Here is an 18,950-nt window from a genome sequence, read left to right as displayed (position 1 = left end):
CTACTATATAGGACTCCCAATCAAAGGCAACTCAACACACCTGCCTTCAATTGAGAGTCCAACCCCAATTAACTAGACATAGAAACACAGACACAGACCAGTGACAAACCCCATAAACATACATCAACTCCCCTCTGCCACGTCCTGACCAAACTACAATAACCAAATATGCTCTATACTGGTCAGGACATTACAATGTAGCTGTTAAACTCTTTCATAGGAAGCATATCATGCATGAATTCTGCAGTATCTCTCTCTCTATCTGAGCAGGAAAATTGTAGAAAACATCATGAGATTTCAATTGATTTTATACTGAAAACAAACAATTCCTGGGAGGACTGACTGGGTCTTTGTGTGTCAAGGCTGTGGGTAACTGGTGAAAGGAGTCAGGCGCAGGAGAGCTGAGATGCGTGGACAAGGTATTTAATACAAGAAAACACCAGTATAAACACAATACTACGGTGCTGGAAAAATACCGGTACCACGAAATAAACGGGCGTAATAACAAAACCCGGTAGACAATATACCAGCCGTCAGATACAGCCTTACAATAAAACAAACACGCACACAAACATGGGGGAAACCAGAGGGTTAAATAATGAACATGTAATGGGGGAATTGAAACCAGGTGTGTAAAAAAACAAAGACAAAACAAATGGAAAATGAAAAGTGGATCGGTGATGGCTAGAAGGCCGGTGACGTCGACCGCCGAACGCCGCTCGAACAAGGAGAGGGACCGACTCCGGCGGAAGTCGTGACAGTGTGTGATAGTCAATGTTCCCATTCCAAATGTACATTATATTAATATCCTAATAAATATTGATATCAGGTCAAATATTTCATAGAGTATTCAGGTGTGTCAAACCTGAGAGCATTTTAGTTCCCCTATTCTTTCTGCAGCATGGCTTGCGGAATTTGCATGGTTCACATTCTTGGAAAAGTGCATAACATTTTCACCAGGTGGTTGGCTCTACGTGGGGATATAATGGCATAAAATAGGTCCAGTCCGAATCAATATGTTTTTAGAAAAATGTGTGTACTACAGAGGAATGTAATTGGTTCTATTTGAGACAGCGCCCACACCTTCTCTCTAGCTTGCTCTCTCTCTCTCCCTCTCTCTCACGCTCTCTCTCTCGCTCATTCTCTGTCTCTCTGCATGCAATTTTGTCTCAGTGTGGCAGATCAGTGCTTTCTAAATTGTTTATCCAAGTGAAAAAGCACAAATATTTTATATAATTTGAGAAGATACATGATAAGCCAATGAAGCATGACTCATATTACAGTGTGCAGAAATTAAACCCAAGATAAAAGTGTGGAGAAAGCAAACCCAAGCTTGACAAAACCAAAATAAGCAGCTTTGGGAACACTAATGTACCCCGTCGATAAACAAAATGATAGATCATTACCTAGGATTCATTTTACATTTCTGTAACCCCCAAACTAATTTCCTGTTTATCTTGATTAAGATGCACATAGTTTAGGATAATGTTTTGAATTCATATTTCATCAGATGTTTATAGAACAACATCTATAGCTACTGTAGTCCTTGGTGATACACAAAAGCAGAGATATTATGTTCACATGACTGGGACTCTGTGTGTGTGTGTGTGTGTGTGTGTGTGTGTGTGTGTGTGTGTGTGTGTGTGTGTAGAAATGTACAGACAGGAAAACCTACAGGGCAGTTCTAATGCTCCCCAGACTAGTGGTGCTATGACTGAGGCAGGCAGGGGAGAGGGGGTATAGACTTGTCATACCTGAAATAGAAATTATATATTTGTCTCCTTCCTTAAATCCCAAGCCAACATCTAAACAAAGTGTGTGACAAAGTGTGTGACATGTTAGAGTTGCAAATACCTAATAAATGTACATCTTTAATTTGCACAGTACTTCCACAGATATTCATATCTAAGAAATCATAACCTTGGGATGTAAAACGGCCTATCTGTCAAAGTAAATCCAGAGTTAATTACAGTAGAGATGTGTTGACAAAGCTGCCTTTGTTGTACTTCAGGAGTTTACGCAATCAGACTGACATGTCTGACTGTAAGTCGCTTGGATAAAAGCGTCTGCTAAATGGCATATATTATTATTATTTTGTTCAAGAGGTGAACTCGCCTCAGGCCGAGTCTTTGACAGCTTTAACTCTCACTGCTATTAAAATGGCCGCTTTTTCCCAACAGAGTGTCACGTTCTGACCAGTAAAAGGGGTTATTTGTTATTGTAGTTTGGTCAGGGCGTGGCAGGGGGTGTTTTTCTGTGTGTTTTGGGGTTACATTCTATGTCCTTTTTTCTATGTTTGTTATTTCTTTGTTTTGGCCTGTTATGGCTCTCAATCAGGGACAGCTGTACATTGTTGTCGCTGATTGGGAGCCATACTTACGTAGCCTGTTTTCCTTTGGGTTTTGTGGGTGGTTAATTTCTGTTTAGTTCTAGTTCACCTGACAGAACTGTTTGGCAGTCGTTTTGTTTATTTGTAAAGTGTTCATTTTTCCCCATTTAAATTACAAAGATGAACAAATTCCACGCTGCACCTTGGTCTCTTCACAATGACGGCCGTTACACAGTGAAACAATGAAACACAGTCAGCAGGCCCAGTATGAAACATGAAACATGATACAATAGCCATTAAAGTTTTCACTTAACCTGCGGACCTTATAAACAAAAACACACATACAGTATGTAGGATATTTGTGTACTTGAGGTTTTAAAAGGCTTCTGAAGCTTGCAATTTCCACAAAAATATCCATTACATTACAAAAAGAGCATAAGGAAATCCAATCCAAATAAATAAATGAACGAATGGAACATGTGGGGTCTGTCTTTTCACATGGCTATTTAGCGTGTTAACCATACTTTCACTGAATAGACAATGTATTTTTATATTCATATCTTCTTTAGATTTCAATCTTTGAGATCAATGGTCAAATGATATCAGCTGGAAATCAAACCCAACATGTACAGAATATATCCATAGTTCTAAACACCATGAAGAATAGTGAGTGATCTTTTTGGATACATTGATAATTGGGATCAATCCTCTAACACTGGGTAACCGGAGTCCCTTTATAGCTTCTTGTCCTTCATATCCTCGGCTAAGAGAACAATGGACAAATTACATTAAATGACTTCACAGAATAGCCAAACTGACACCATTGATTGGCTTATTATATGGCAGCACCCTCTAACATGGGGTTGGTGGCACATAACTGTTGATGAGACCAAAACAGATCCCTGTTGCCATTGGGCAGGCATATGTGTGTAAACTGTAATGGAAGACCTGGTTTCAAATACTATTTGAAATGATTTCAAATGCCTTAGCTATGCTTGATTGAGCTTGCCTGTTTCAACGGCACCAATCGATGGCACCAATACAAATGCTTCCATCTGGCAAATGCTTCCATGATTTGAAAGATTTCAAATAGTATTTACACCCAGGTCTGGTAGTATGCTGCCATGGTCCCCCAGCTGCCTATGCAGTCATCCTTGTCCTGCCTTTCCTCCGGCCGCCATCACAGCAGCTGAGGATCCATTTTAAGAGCGATGCATTCAACAGCTGGTGCTGCCGAGCCCAGGTCTGGTAGAGGTGGATGAGGATAAGAGGGGGAGGAGGAGAGGGGGAACTGTCTTTGGAAACACAGGACATGGCACATGTCTGACTGTAGGCAAGCAGCCAAATGGGAAAACAATGTCGAGGAAGGAACATGGACTCTCTCTCGCTCTCGCTCTCGCTCTCTCTCTCTTCACATACAGTATATGAATACATACCTGCCATCATTCACCCTTCGTGTAGTATAGGCTCCGGGAAGCCCTGAGAATAGTTGCGTGCTATACCCATGTGCTGAATGTTTTCTGCTCTAAAAACAAGAAATGTGAAAACCAGTGAATGGTGGACGCAATCCCTTTTTTTTCCTGGTCTGGGCCCATTTTCCCAAAAGTGATGGAACTTAGTCTTACGAGTGCTTTAACGACACATCGTTCCAACAACGGCCGAAGATAGAACAACACCACACAGACAGAGTCGGATCAGCTTTCTATATTCAATTCTTACCATAGCATTATAATTATTTCACAATACTGATGAAGGATCAGCTCCTAGAGAGACACATTTGAAGTCGGAAGTTTACATACACCTTAGCCAAATACATTTAAACTCAGTTTTTCACAATTCCTGACATTTAATCCTAGTAAAAATTCCCTGTCTTAGGTCAGTTAGGATCATCACTTTATTTTAAGAATGTGAAATATCAGAATTATTTTATCTTTTTTTTCTTTCATCACATTCCCAGCAGGTCAGAGGTTTACATTCACTCAATTAGTATTTGGTAGCATTTCCTTTAAATTGTTTAACTTGGGTCAAATGTTTTGGGTAGCAATCCACAAGCTTCCCACAATAAGTTGGGTGAATTTTGGCCCATTCCTCCTGGCAGAGCTGGTGTAACTGAGTCAGGTTTGTAGGCCTCCTTGCTCGCACACGCTTTTTCAGCTGTGCCCACACATTTTCCATGGGATTGAGGTCAGGGCTTTGTGATGGCCACTCCAATACCTTGACATTGTTGTCCTTAACCTCTTGGGGCTAGGTGGGACGCTAGCGTGCCACCCGTGGTGCACTCCATCAACAGCAGGTGCATTTCAAGAGCGGCAAATTTGAATCCAAATAAATGTCAAAATTCAAATTTTTCAAAAATACAACTATGTTACACCATTTGAAAGATAAACATCTCCTTAATCTAACCACGTTTTACGATTTCAAAAAGGTTTTACGGCGAAAGCATAAATTTAGAGTATGTTAGGACAGTACATTTACAAGAGTTGTGTGTAATGTTTTGTCAAGTCAAAGACAGGGTCACCAAAACCATAAAACCAGCTAAAATGATACACTAACCTTTTACAATCTCCATCAGATGACACTCCTAGGACATTATGTTAGACAATGCATGCATTTTTAGTTCTATCAAGTTGATATTTATATCCAAAAACAGCGTTTTACTATGGCATTGATGTTGAGGAAATCGTTTCCCTCCAATAACCGGCAGTCAAGTCAGCGTCACAAATTAAATAATTAAAATTAGAAAACATTGGTAAAATATTATATTGTCATTTAAAGAATTATAGATTTACATCTTTTGAACGCAATCAACTTGCCAGATTTAAAAATAACCTTACTGGGAAATCACACTTTGCAATAATCTGAGCACTGTGCCCAGAAAAATACGCGTTGCGATACAGACTAGACGTCATGTTGGGGAGATCTAAAATCGAAAATACTATGTAAATAATCCATTACCTTTGATTCTCTTCATCAGATGTCACTTCCAGGTATCACAGGTCCATAACGAATGTAGTTTTGTTCAAAAAAGCTCATCATTTATGTCCAAAAATCTCCGTCTCGTTAGCACATGATGTAAGCCAGCCGGACTTCTCGTCATGAACGAGGGGAAAAAATATATTTCCGTTCGTTCAAACATGTCAAACGTTGTATAGCATAAATCATTAGGGCCTTTTTTAACCAGAACATGAATAATATTCAAGGTGGACGAATGCATACTCTTTTATAACGTATTGGAACGAGGGTACCCAACATGAAGTAGCGCGCCAGGTGTCTAATGGGACATCACCGTTCCATGGCTCTTGTTCGGTCAGATCTCCCTCCAGAAGACTCAAAACACTTTGTAAAGGCTGGTGACATCTAGTGGAAGCAATAGGAAGTGCCAAAATATTCCTAAACCCCTGTGTTTTTCAATGGGATAGGTTTAAAGTCAATACAACACATCAGGTATCCACTTCCTGTCAGAAAATGTCTCAGGGTTTTGCCTGCCAAATGAGTTCTGTTATACTCACAGACACCATTCAAACAGTTTTGGAAACTTTAGAGTGTTTTCTATCCATATATAATAAGTATATGCATATTCTAGTTACTGGGTAGGATTAGTAACCAGATTAAATCGGGTACATTTTTTTTATCCAGACGTGCAAATGCTGCCCCCTAGACCCAACAGGTTAAGCTATTTTGCCACAACTTTGGAACTATGCTTGGGGTCATTGTACATTTGGAAGACCCATTTGCAACCAAGCTTTAACTTCCTGACTGATGTCTTGAGATGTTGCTTCAGTATATCCACATAATTTTCCACCCTCATGATGCCATCTATTTTGTGAAATGCACCAATCCCTCCTGCAGCAAAGCACCCCCACAACATGATGCTGGCACCCTCGTGCTTCACGGTTGGGATGGTGTTCTTTTGGCTTGCAAGCCTCCCCCTTTTTCCTCCAAACATAACGATGGTCATTATGGCCAAACAGTTTGATTTTTGTTTCATCAGACCAGAGGACATTTCTAAAAAAAGTATGATCTTTGTCCCCATGTGCAGTTGCAAACCGTAGTCTTGCTTTTTTATGGCAGTTTTAGAGCAGTGGCTTCTTCCTTGCTGAGCAGCCTTTCAGGTTATGTCGATATAGGACTCGTTTTACTGTGGATATAGATACTTTTGTACCTGTTCCTCTAGCATCTTCACAAGGTCCTTTGCTGCTGTTCTGGGATTTGATTTTCACATTCGCACCAAAGTACGTTCATCTCTAGGAGACAGAACACGTCTCCTTCCTGAGCGGTATGACGGCTGCATGGTCCAATGGTGTTTGTACAGATGAACGTGGTACCTTCAGGCGTTTGGAAATTGCTCCCAAGGATAAACCAGACTTCTGTAGGTCTACAATTTTCTTTCTGAGGTTTTGGCTGATTTCTTTTGATTTTCCCATGATGTCAAGCAAAGAGGCACTTCGTTTGAAGGTTGGTCTTGAAATAAACCATAAGTAAACCTTCAATAAACTAAAATTATGTCAATTAGCCTATCAGAAGCTTCTAAAGCCATGGCATAGTTTTCTGGAATTTTCCAAGCTGTTTAAAGGCACAGTCAACTTAGTGTATGTAAACTTCTGACCCACTGGAATTGTGATACAGTGAAATAAGTGAAATAAGTGAAATAATCTGTCTGTAAACAATTGTTGGAAAAATTAAATGTGTCATGCACAAAGTAGATGTCCTAACTGACTTGCCAAACTTATAGTTTGTTCACAAGAAAAATGTGGAGTGGTTGAAAAACGAGTTTTAATGACTCCATCCTAAGTGTATGTAAACTTTCGACTTCAACTGTATTACCACCTATGTCAGCAAGTATTGAGGTGGCATTAAATCTTAGATTTGGCACATCATTGAGCACGTTGTTACACAAAAAATGGCAGATGGTAGCCTATTATTAGCAAAATAGAGCTCAATTGATTGAACTTGAAATTGATTTCAATATGACTGAAAAATAAATACCTATGTAGTCTAGACTGTATTATTATTATTATTATTATTTAATGCAGTCATCTCGATTTGAAGCATCTTTTTATTGCCAACTTTGTATTGGTAGTCAACTTCGTTCTTAAGTTATCAGCGGTTACAGGGAGACAGATAAACATCTTGATTCTACATTTAGCAGACATTTTCTGTGTATAAAGTGACACGCAAGGGCAAAAAAGAATCTAACATCGCACTTAGCTGTTCTGCGAGTGGTCTGAGGCAGTCTGTAAATAACAAGTGTTTTCAAGTGCAACTTTACTAATGATGGTTTTGGGAAAAAGCTCAGAGATTTAACAATGTTCCTACAAAGGGTCTAACAATGAGCTTAAGCTTAAGATGCTTTTGGAAAACAGAACCCAGTTGCGTTTACATAGGATTATCCAGGGTGGTGTCAGGTAGCCGAAAAATATGCCTGTTTCTGTCTGTTTCTAGTGTTTATGGACACAGAACTAAGGAAATGTGTGAAAGAGAAAGAGCGATGCAAAGAGAGAGTGATGTGAGAATTAGAGGGAGCATACTTAAGTTCACACAGGACACGAGGTCGATAACATTTTCGGCCTTAAAACGATCTCAAACCTCTCACTTCAGATCTCCATCGCAACTCAATCACCTCTCTACCAATCTCTTCAGCAGCTGTATACAAGGTGCCCAATTTCAACAAGTGAGGTTGTAGATACTGTGTAAGTTATAAAGTGGGTGCATGCCTCATGAAGGTGTGGCTACGGAAAATATTTGTCAAATGGAAGTAAATCACTCAGGGTGCTTCTGAACGGGAACAGGAACAGGAACAGTGGGGACAACCTCTGTATCACTGCCCGCTAGCTTTGAACTCAGTGAGAGAGAGAGGGTGGAAGAGGGAGAATGGGAGGGAGGGAGAAAGAGAGAATGGTGAGAAGGAGAGAGAGACTAGGTGGAGAGAAGGAGGGAGGGAGAGAGGGAAATAGAAACAGAGATTGGTGTGAGGGAGAGAGAGAGAGAGATGGGGTGGACAGGGGAAAACAGAAAGAGAGAGAGGAATGGGGATAGAGAGACAGACAGACAGACAGACAGAGAGAGAGAGGGGGGGGGGGGGGTACAGATGGGTGGCTAGCCAGAGGTGAGGGTTATTCATATCTCAGGCCTCCATCTTTTCATATTTCTATTTTTTCCTTCCGTCTCCCTCTGTCTCTCACTTAGTCTCTCTCTGGTCTGCAGACTAAAGACAATCTCAAAAGCTTACGTATTAAATTTATTGCAGCCACTCGGATATCATTTCAGATTTCCCATAGTAATGACGTGTAGAGTAGCCCTCAGATTAAATTGCAAATGCATGTTTATTGAACTGGATACTGTCAGGGCAGGGCTGTTGTATATTGTCTATTATCAGGACCTTTCTGTAAGCTCATCTCCGTAGTGTGTTTGTGTGTTTCTATCATGTGTGCCTTTGTGTGTGTAGGTGTCTCCATGCATGTGTGTACATGTGCCTACATCAAATCAAATGAAATGTATTTATATAGCCCTTCTTACATCAGCTGATATCTCAAAGTGCTGTACCGACATGCGCGTGTGTGTCTGTGACCTGGGATTTCCATGTTCCCAAACCAGTGGATGCACCCTCCAGGACTTAATCACTCCACCGTATTGCTTTAAAGGGGAAATCTGCAGTTGTTACATCAATTTTTTTTACTTATAAATTAATGATATGCACTCATTGATTCTTGAAGAACATAACTTATCAATGACAAAATATAAGCTTGTTTTACTCCAGTGTTTGTAAACAAAGTAAATGTAACCAAACTCTATATAGCCTCAAAACATGGTTACAACTATAATTTTACATTGCCGTGAAAAAGTATTGCCCCCTTTCTGATTTTCTCTGTTATTGCATATTTGTGATACTGAATGTTTACAGATCTTTAACAAAACCTAATATTATATAAAGGGAATCTGAGTGAACAAATAACACAACAACTACATACTTATTTTATTTATTTCATAAATAAAGTTATGCAACGCCCAATGCCCCTGTGTGAAAAAGTAAATGCCCCCTTACACTCAATAACTGGTTGTGCCACCTTTAGCTGCAATGACTACAACCAAACACTTCCTGTAGTTGTTGATCAGTCTGTCACGTCGCTGTGGAGGAATTTTGGCCCACTCTTCATGCAGAACTGCTGTAACTCAGAGACATTTGTAGGTTTTCAAGCCTTGCCACAACATCTCAATTGGGATTAGGTCTGGACTTTCCAAAACATCATATTTGTTGCTTTTTAGCCATTTTCATGTAGACTTGAGTGTGTGTTTTGGATCATTGTCTTTCTGTATGACCCAGCTGCGCTTCAGCTTCAGCTCACAGACGGAGGGCCTGACATTCTCATGTAGAATTCTCTGATGCAGAGCAGAATTCATGGTTCCTTCTATTAATGGAAATCGTCCAGGTCCTGAGGCAGCAAAGCATCCCCAAACTATCACACTATCACCACCATGCTTGGCCGTTGGTATAAGGTTATTACTGTGGAAAACAGTGTTTAGTTTTTGCCAGGCATAATGGGACCCATGTCATCCAAAAAGTTATACTTTTGACTCATCTGTCAATAGAACATTCTTCCAATAGTCTTGATGATCGTCCAGGTGACACCAGGTGTTTTAGGCTAACTTGAGTCAACTTTTTGGATGAGATGGGTCCCATTATATCTGGCAAAAACTAAACACTGCATTCCACAGTAAGAATAATCTCCCCCCAGCATTTTGCCCGAAACAGGGGTGGGGAGTATGCTTTGTTATTGTTTCAACTGCTGATTGCCACTTTAAAAGGGATGCATTCAGTCATATGCTCCATATATATATATTAGACTCCCTGCTGATTGGAAGAAAAGGGTAAAAGAATGAGCTCAGGGAACGAGAGCCAAGTCAGCATTTACTCACTCACTCAAGAAATCATGGAACTCATTTAATCAAAGTGTAAGATCGAATTCTGGAATGAGCTCGACTGCAACTCCTTTAAGTTATTTTCTGCTGCATCCCAAAACAAGACGCGAATATGTTCCACTTTAATAATACCTTGCATTGATTATGCACATGTTCCTCCAGTAAGTTTCTTTTTTCAAATAGTAATGGATTTTTTTTATTTTATATGTCTGGTTTAAAGTGTTTTTCTGGGGGGGGGGGGTTAAAGAGCAGCGCTGTCACATCCCTTTTGTGAGACAAGCACGCACACGCTCACACATGAACACACATGAATACACACACACACACTCCCACCCCGCCACAGACACGCACACACACGCAAGCACACCCACACACACAAACTCCGGCTGCCCTGGCTGCATCTATGAATATTTTAGTGAGTCAAATGGATATCATATCTGACTGAGTGGACCTGGTACAGGCAGTAACACCACAGGTGGGGCATAAGCAAGAACCAGTACACACTGGCCAGGCCTTGCTGCAGGGTTCAAACAGTATTTGTTTTTTTTGGGAATACTTTGAGCGTTTGTCTGAGCTTGGCCTGGAGTGATAGAGGGGCAGCGTTTGGAATTTTTATGACAATTTTGTTGGTTCCATTTCGCCAGACAAGCTCAATCAAGTACTTAAATACTATTTGAACCCATGTATGCTGTCCATGTTAACATAACACAATGGCTACGTATCAGATGATTCTCTGGCCTCGCTCACACGGAGGAACACATCTAGAACAGGAACGGCCCTAAAGCCTGTACAGTACAGGCAGTTTCACACAAACCATGCATTAAAGATTGTTCTTTTTGCAATGTCATTTTTATGAAAGAGAAATGCACAAAGAGGGAATGTGATACTTTATTTCATAATAGATCCTTAACTCTAGGCAAAGGGGAAAACTACACTTTGTAAACTGTAGCCCAGACCTTAAACTCGAGGTCGTACAAAAGCGCAGCATCAATTATTTGGATATGAGAGGTACATTATTCTTGGCGGAGGACGCTGAATCGGTTTGAGGTTCTTAACTACAGTGACACAACAGAGTGAACAACGCAGCACTACTCGTACTTCTAAGACATCCTCATCTTCCTTCTCATGAAAATAGCATCTTTTCTTAGAGAATTCACCATGTTTCATCACACTGGCTCGCTCACACACACAAACACACTGCAAAGAGAAAACTAATATGAGTGACATTCCAGATGCATACAGTATATGCCTTGCGGTCCTGCTGAATTTCCAGGGAGCATGTACTGTCTGTCTGCCGTTAGTGTAATAACCCATAAAAACCTCTCACCACCGCTGGTAAAGACATTTCTAAAGTAAATATGGCTCTGGTTGACACCGCAATGTGTGTGTAGTAGGACCGTTGTCAACATGGCACCGCCTGTCAACGTACTGTAGTCATCCTCAGTGTCGCCACGGCACCACGGTTTATTCTAATCTCTTCTGCAGCTTCGACACAGCGGCGAAACGGTGTGACGCGGCGAACGACGTGTCAGTGTGCTACTGTTGGACATGATGAGGCCTGACGTGGACCCCATATGGAGGAAACGTCTGGACCCAGTTTTAGAATGCTAGTTTGTGTGTATATACTGTGTGCATAGCCACGGGAAGTAGGGGTGCTGAGGGTGCTGCAGCACCCCTTTAAAAAAATGAATATATATATATATATATATGTGTGTGTATATATTTTCTCTCACAAAGGTAGCGCACTGTACCTTTCCTACCCCTGTATTCAGGGCTGGTCCCGGCCATTCTGAGACAAAAATAACTAGAATAAAACTAGAATAGTTCCAGTAAGCAAAATTATGTTGAAAACACGTCTAAAATATGTATTTTCTAGACGTTGAAGTTGGGTTCAATTTAGGTTCTGAGTAAAAGGTGAAAAGACGTATTTTCCGGACGTTGAAATCAGATTCATTTTCAGTTCTGAATGAAAGACCAGCCCAAAAACCAACATCCGTGGACGTGGAAATCAAGGCTGGTCTGGACTGCACCAAGAAAAGACTGTTGGTCCGGACAAAACCAAAAAAAGACGTCCAAAAGATTTCGTCGTCGGTCCGTGCATGTTTACTTGGGTGTTGCCTACCATATCAGCCTGTAATGGAATTTAATGCATGCCCATTTGTGTTAGGCCTACCGTTTGTTAAAAACCTGTTAGTGATCCCTTCCTGTTCCAATCCCGTTAGCGGGATCGATTTGACAACATCCAGTGAAATTGCAGAGCGCCAAATTCAAACAGAAATACAATATTTAATATTCAAGATAACCGAAAATATAAGTGTAAGACATCAAAATAAAGCTTAACGTCTTGTTAATCCAGCCGCAGAGTCTTTTCAAAAAGGCTTTACGGCGAAAGCAGACCATGCGATTATCTGAAGACAGCACCCCACACATGAAAATCATTTTCAACCAGGCAGGTGGCGACACAAAAGTCAGAAGTAACGATATAATAAATGCCTTACCTTTGAAGATCTTCTTCTGTTGGCACTACAAAATGTCCCAGAAACATCACAAATGGTCCTTTTGTTCGATAACGTCCTTCTTTATATCCCCAAAATGTCAATTTATTTGGCGCGTTTGATTCAGAAATACACCGGTTCCAACTCCCCCAACATGACTACAAAGTATCTAATAAGTTACCTGTAAACTTAGTCCAAACATTTCAAACAACGTTCCTAATCCAACATAAGGTATCCTAAAATGTAAATAATCGATACAATTTAAGACGGAATATACTGTGTTCAATCCCGGATAAAAACAACGTGAAGCGCGTTCCAGTTCACGCGCACCAAACAGTAGAATCCATCTGGAGTGACACAAACAAAGAACAGCCGTACTTTTTCATTTCTCAAAAGACAAACATCAACCAATTTCTAAAGACTGTTGACATCTAGTGGAAGCCATAGGAACTGCAACCAGGTTCCTATTAAATAGGGCTTTCAATAGAAAATCAATGGGAAATACTATGACCTCAAATTTTTTTCCCCTGGATGGTTTGTCTTCGGGGTTTTGCCTGCCAAATCAGTTATGTTATACTCACAGACATTATTTTAGGGTGTTTTCTATCCAACTCTATCAATTATATGCATATCCTAGCTTCTGGGCCTGAGAAACAGGCAGTTTACTTTGGGGACGATTTTCATCCGGAAGTGAAAATACTGCCCCCTATCCCTAAGAAGTTTTAAACAGGCTGTTGCGTTGGCTTTATTAGTCCTGATTCCTGTAATAAATTTGGCTATTTAATATTTAAATATCAGCTTAATTGGGATAGGGGGCAGTATTTTCACGGCCGGATAAAAAACGTACCCAATTTAATCTGGTTACTACTCCTGCCCAGTAACTAGAATATGCATATAATTAGTAGATTTGGATAGAAAACACTCTAACGTTTCTAAAACTGTTTGAATGGTGTCTGTGAGTAAAACAGAACTCATATGGCAGGCAAAAACCTGAGAAGATTCCATGCAGGAAGTGGATTTGTGGAATCACCTTCAACACTTTGCCTATGAAACACACCGTGAGTTAGGATTCATTTAGCACTTCCTAAGGCTTCCACTAGATGTCAACAGTCTTTACAAAGTGGTTTGAGTCTTCTCCGGTAAAAACTGACCGAACGAGAGGCCTGGAAAGTTGGTCATAGAGGGAGGGCCATTACTACTATGACGCGGGCGCCCGTGGGTACCCTTTCATTCCGAAACATTTATTAAGGCAATGCAATCGTCCGCCTTGAATATTATTGAAGCTCTGATTGAAAAAGGCCCTAAAGATTTATGTTATACAACGTTTGACATGTTTGAACGAACGTAAATATCATTTTTTTGCACATTCGTGACGACAAGTCCCGCGCGCCTCGTACATTTTGAGTAGCCTTCGGAATGCGATAACAAGAAGGAGCTATTGGGACATAAATTATTAACTTTTTCGAACAAAACTACATTTGTTGTGGACCTGGGATCCCTGGAAGTGCCTTCTGATGAAGATAATCAAAGGTAAGTGAATATTTACAATAGTATATTTGATTTTAGATGACTCCAAGATGGCGCTAACCTGTATCGCCTAGCCTATTTTTCTGAGCATAGCACCTCGTTTATTGCAAAGTGTGATTTCCCAGTAAAGTTATTTTTAAATCTGGCAATGCGGTTGCATTCACGAGATGTTAATCTATAATTCTTTGAATGACAATATCACATTTTTTAAATGTTTTCGAATAGTAATTTAGTAAATTGTAACGCTGATTCACCGGAAGCATTTGAGGGAAAATATTTTCTGAACGTCACCCGCCGATGTAAAATGCTGTTTTTATATATAAATATGAACTTTATCGAACAGAAAATGCATGTATTGTGTAACATGATGTCCTAGGAGTGTCATCTGATGAAGATTGTCAAAGGTTAGTGCTGCATTTAGCTGTGTTTTGGGTATTTGTGATGCATGCTAGTTGCTTTGAAAATGACAGTGTGATTATTTTTGGCAGGGTACTCTCCTAACATAATCGAATATTTTGCTTTTGCTGTAAAGCCTTTTTGAAATTGGACAACGTGGTTCGATTCAGGAGAGGTGTATCTATAAAATGGTGTAAAATAGTCATATGTTTGAGAAATTGAAGTTATAGCATTTATGAGGTATTTGTATTTCGTGCAACGCGATTCCACTGGCTGTTGACTAGGGTGGGACGCAAACGTCCCAGGTTCCCAGACAGGTTAACCAACTTCATCAGGAGTTATCCAGAGCCTATTTGAAATGTGTTTACACATTGGGAAATGCATGAGTATTTTATTTTTCGGTATGATCAGCTCATCAAAAATATACGGATATAAACTTGAAACCACTGATCATGACAATTTATCCCATGATGTGAAACTCCAGGACAGCAGTTGTAGTAGCCTCATTCTGCATTCCATATGGTCCATTTTACATTGGCCTGTCCTGTTTTTAGGATATATTGTTTGTTAATTAACATGTCAGCACATTTTGTATTTGATAGTGCACCATTTATATTAGGCTTTTTGATCAGAGAAACCTGCATGATGAAAAAGTGTCTGTCTCATTGCATTGTCATACATTTTATCTCCAGACTGTAGACTACAGAAAAAGCTACATACTCTTTCTTCCATATACTATATGATTTATGAGTGATAATTTTTTGGACGGAACGTTGGTGGAGTGTGGCAGCGATGCGTCTCTCCAACAGCTTGTCCACTGGGAATGGACAAGCAAAATATTTTGCGCCCCTGCCTTTGACAATGAGGGCACTGCTTATCACAGGGTGGCATCAGAGAAATTGTCATAGTTTTTCAGCAGAATTCTGTGAGATTTTCTGTGTTGTTGGAGATGCGTCTTGGTCAGTTTAGCTCTGAAAATGGCGCCATCATCAATCTGCCGCCGTAGGCGGTCGCCTAATCCTGCCGAATGAGTGATTCCTGTATTAGCAGACCAATATAGCCCTCTGCAGCACGGGAAACATTTTTTGCTTCACAAAAGTAGTTCACTGGGCCATTACTACTCCCCCCATTCCCATCACCCCCACCCGCAAAGATCTTCCCGCGGCTATGTATGTGTGTGTGTATGTTTGTATGTGTGTTTGTTTGCATGTGTGCATTCAAACTAAGGTGGGGGGGTAGTGTTAAATTGATGAGGGATAGGACTTAGGCATGGGTGTTGCATGCTGACTAGAGAATCAGGAGGGTTTTCTTTTTCAGTAGCGTGCCACAAACAAGTTTACGTTGTATCCATTCCATATGGTTCGTCCAGGAAACAGCCTTTATTAATACTGTTAAGAGCACGTCAAAGAGTGACTTATGGGCCAATGGGAGAGAATGTGAAGGTACATTGTCCAGGCAGATCGCTCAAGAATTGCTTCGAAATTGGACGTCTGCCTATCTCATGAGCCGCTAGGGGCAACAGTCAGCGCTATTACCATCAAGTAGGCTTGGGTTTTGCTGGGGCTTTGTGGTTGGGTGTGGCAGATGAGCATAATTCCATGAATCTGAATCAGAAGGTTGTGTGTTCAATCCCAGTGGTAGACACTCATTTTTTATTTTTTTATATTATTTAACCCTATCCCATACCTTCACACTTACGTTAAACGTCATGTTTTAAACCTATCCAAACCCTTTACCCATAACCTTCAAAATTTGACATTTGGAGAAACGTCTAATTCTGCAGTGAGACCGTGAGAGGTTGTTGACATTGTTGGTGACGTTTAACAAATAAAAGAGGTAGTAAAAAAAAAAGATGGAAAGAAAAACATTCTCAGGGGGCCCCGTTGGCTTTCGTACGAAGACCATATGCCTCCTCGGCCTGTCAAGAGAGAATCGAAATGGCGGTGGGCCCCTTTGCGGTTCGTACGAAGACCAAATGCCTCCTCAGCATAGCAGGGAGACGGTGGCCATGTTAGCGGCCATGTGTCCAGGTGTTGTCTTTTAATTGGCATTTCCGCAAATAATAAAGAATTTCATTTGCTCTTGCTTTTAAAGTGCTTTCATGCTGTCTCCAAAATGATGTAATTAGCCAGGCGTCCCGGGCAGGGTAGCAGCAGCCTCGACCCTGCTTGCATTGGTGGAGAGGTGCGCACACACGCATGCACATGCGCGCACACACACTCTCTTCACTTAAAGGTTGTGGGCTCCCGGCGAGAGGCCAGTGTCGGGGGTTTCCAGGAATATGTTTTCATTTAAGACTCAAAACACCATAAAGAGAGGTAGTAGTTTGCACAATAAACGTACACTTTCATTTCATTTTGAGCCCTTCCACTGCGGTTTCAGCTGGTGGCTTATGTTTGTAATGTATAAGAGAGCTGGGGGGCGGTGTATAAAACAAACGTTTGATAATTTGAGGTTATGGAATTCCCTTTGATGTGTGCAGTGGGGTTTGTTTCTAGTTGTTGGACAGAGATAGGGAATGTGTTTGTTTACCCAACATCAAACCTTTGCTGCTTCCTATAAACCAAGACAAAACACTTTTGTTTTCATCCCAGTTTAATAATTATATTTTAAACACCTTTAGTGTAAGCAATTTAAATGGGAATCAGACCCACAACATGTTTACAACTTCTCACCATAGCAACCTGCTATATCTAATCTTAGTTAGTTTGAAAGCTCCCTCTCTCTCACCCTTCTAATCAAGATTCAGGAAGGAGATTGGTCTCCAATGACTTATATGCTAATGACCTGAGAGTAAATATACAGGGATGTTATTATTTAGGGGGGGGGGGGCATTTTTAAAGTTATTTTCCTGTTTATGTAGTGTGGATGCCTAGGGGACATGACCAGAGCCAAGTGTTAGTATGCTGGGCGTGTCGGGTCGTGTAACACTGACCTGACTCATTTGGCTGAGACAGATCAGGTGATTCACCAGAGGATTAAACTCAACCTCAAGTTCAACCTGTCAGGCTGTGACAAGGAATTAACATAGAATACAAGCTACATTAGATCAACACATAGGTAGGTACAAAAATGGGAGCCACTAGAAACTGACTCAAAACTAAGTTGATACTCAAACTAAGGTTTTTAGCATCAAAATGATATTCTGAGAAACATACAGTTAAAATATGGCAGCAATTAGACAAACATGGATTAAAAAGTAAGAAGACATTTTAAGTAAAAAAATAAAAAAGGTTTTATAACTTAAAAAAAACATTTTTTTCATACCTGGCAGTGTTTTTAAATGTTAGACCTCCCCTGTGCCTGTCAGAATTCCAGGAGCAGCAGCATCGCCAAAGAACACAAAAACAAGCTGTTTGCTATCACCGCATTCCCATGGGATCGGACCCACCAGGGTGTGCCCATCCCGCAGAAACTTACATTCATCTGCACAAACATACACATACACACTGCACGCCACACACACACACACAGAGAGACACACACACTTCCATCCCGTAATGAGGTGGGTGTTTACAGTCCCAAAAGGCCTCAGAAAGGAGGCTATCAGTGCGAGCGATTAGCCAGTCCCGCTCTTGAATCAGCCACAAGAGAAAAAGGGATTAAGATTCCTGAGATGTGGGATGTGGGGCCTGCAGTGTTCATTCACACACTTCCTCTCCCTAATACAGACCACACGTTCCCAGAGGCTCTGAAGCAATGCTGATCTGGCAGTTCGAAGCTGCAACAGCAACAGCAGGCAAGGAGAGTAAACAAAGCCCTGAAAAAGAAACAAATAAATGCTCCAACTCCCTATTACCTGCCCAGTGAGTTATGCGTGTGTTGGAACTGATATGGGATGATGATTTAGTTCATATAAGTTTTTTAAGAAACCAGTTTGTTCCTTTCCTAATTGGCAAGTTTTTGTATGGATTTAGCCTGAGGAAAAAATGACTAACACCAACAATCTCACACCTCTGTCCTCTCCTCAGGTGGAACGGAGGAACATAACAGAAATATAGAAATCATCTAGTCAGACAGGAGAGGCCCCAGTTCCAACAAAGCAGGCGCCTGTCATTTCCCCCCTCGAGCATTAGACAGTAAAACACACACCTCGGCTGCTGTCTCTGTTCAAAGCAAAGCACAGAGCCTGTGCAGTTTCTGAGCGAGGGGTAAATCGACAGTGGGTTTGTGGCATGTGAAGGGAGTGCTAATTGCGCTCTGTCCTCATGTTCATAGCCTACAGCTCTCAATCCACCTGGGCGCTCCTCTAGCCCTGCAGCATGTCTGACACCTGACCCCTATAA

This window comes from Salmo salar, chromosome 15, assembly GCF_965601325.2.
Source record: "Salmo salar chromosome 15, fSalSal1, whole genome shotgun sequence".
Classification (NCBI taxonomy): Eukaryota; Metazoa; Chordata; class Actinopteri; order Salmoniformes; family Salmonidae; genus Salmo; species Salmo salar.
This window is presented reverse-complemented; position numbering follows the sequence as displayed.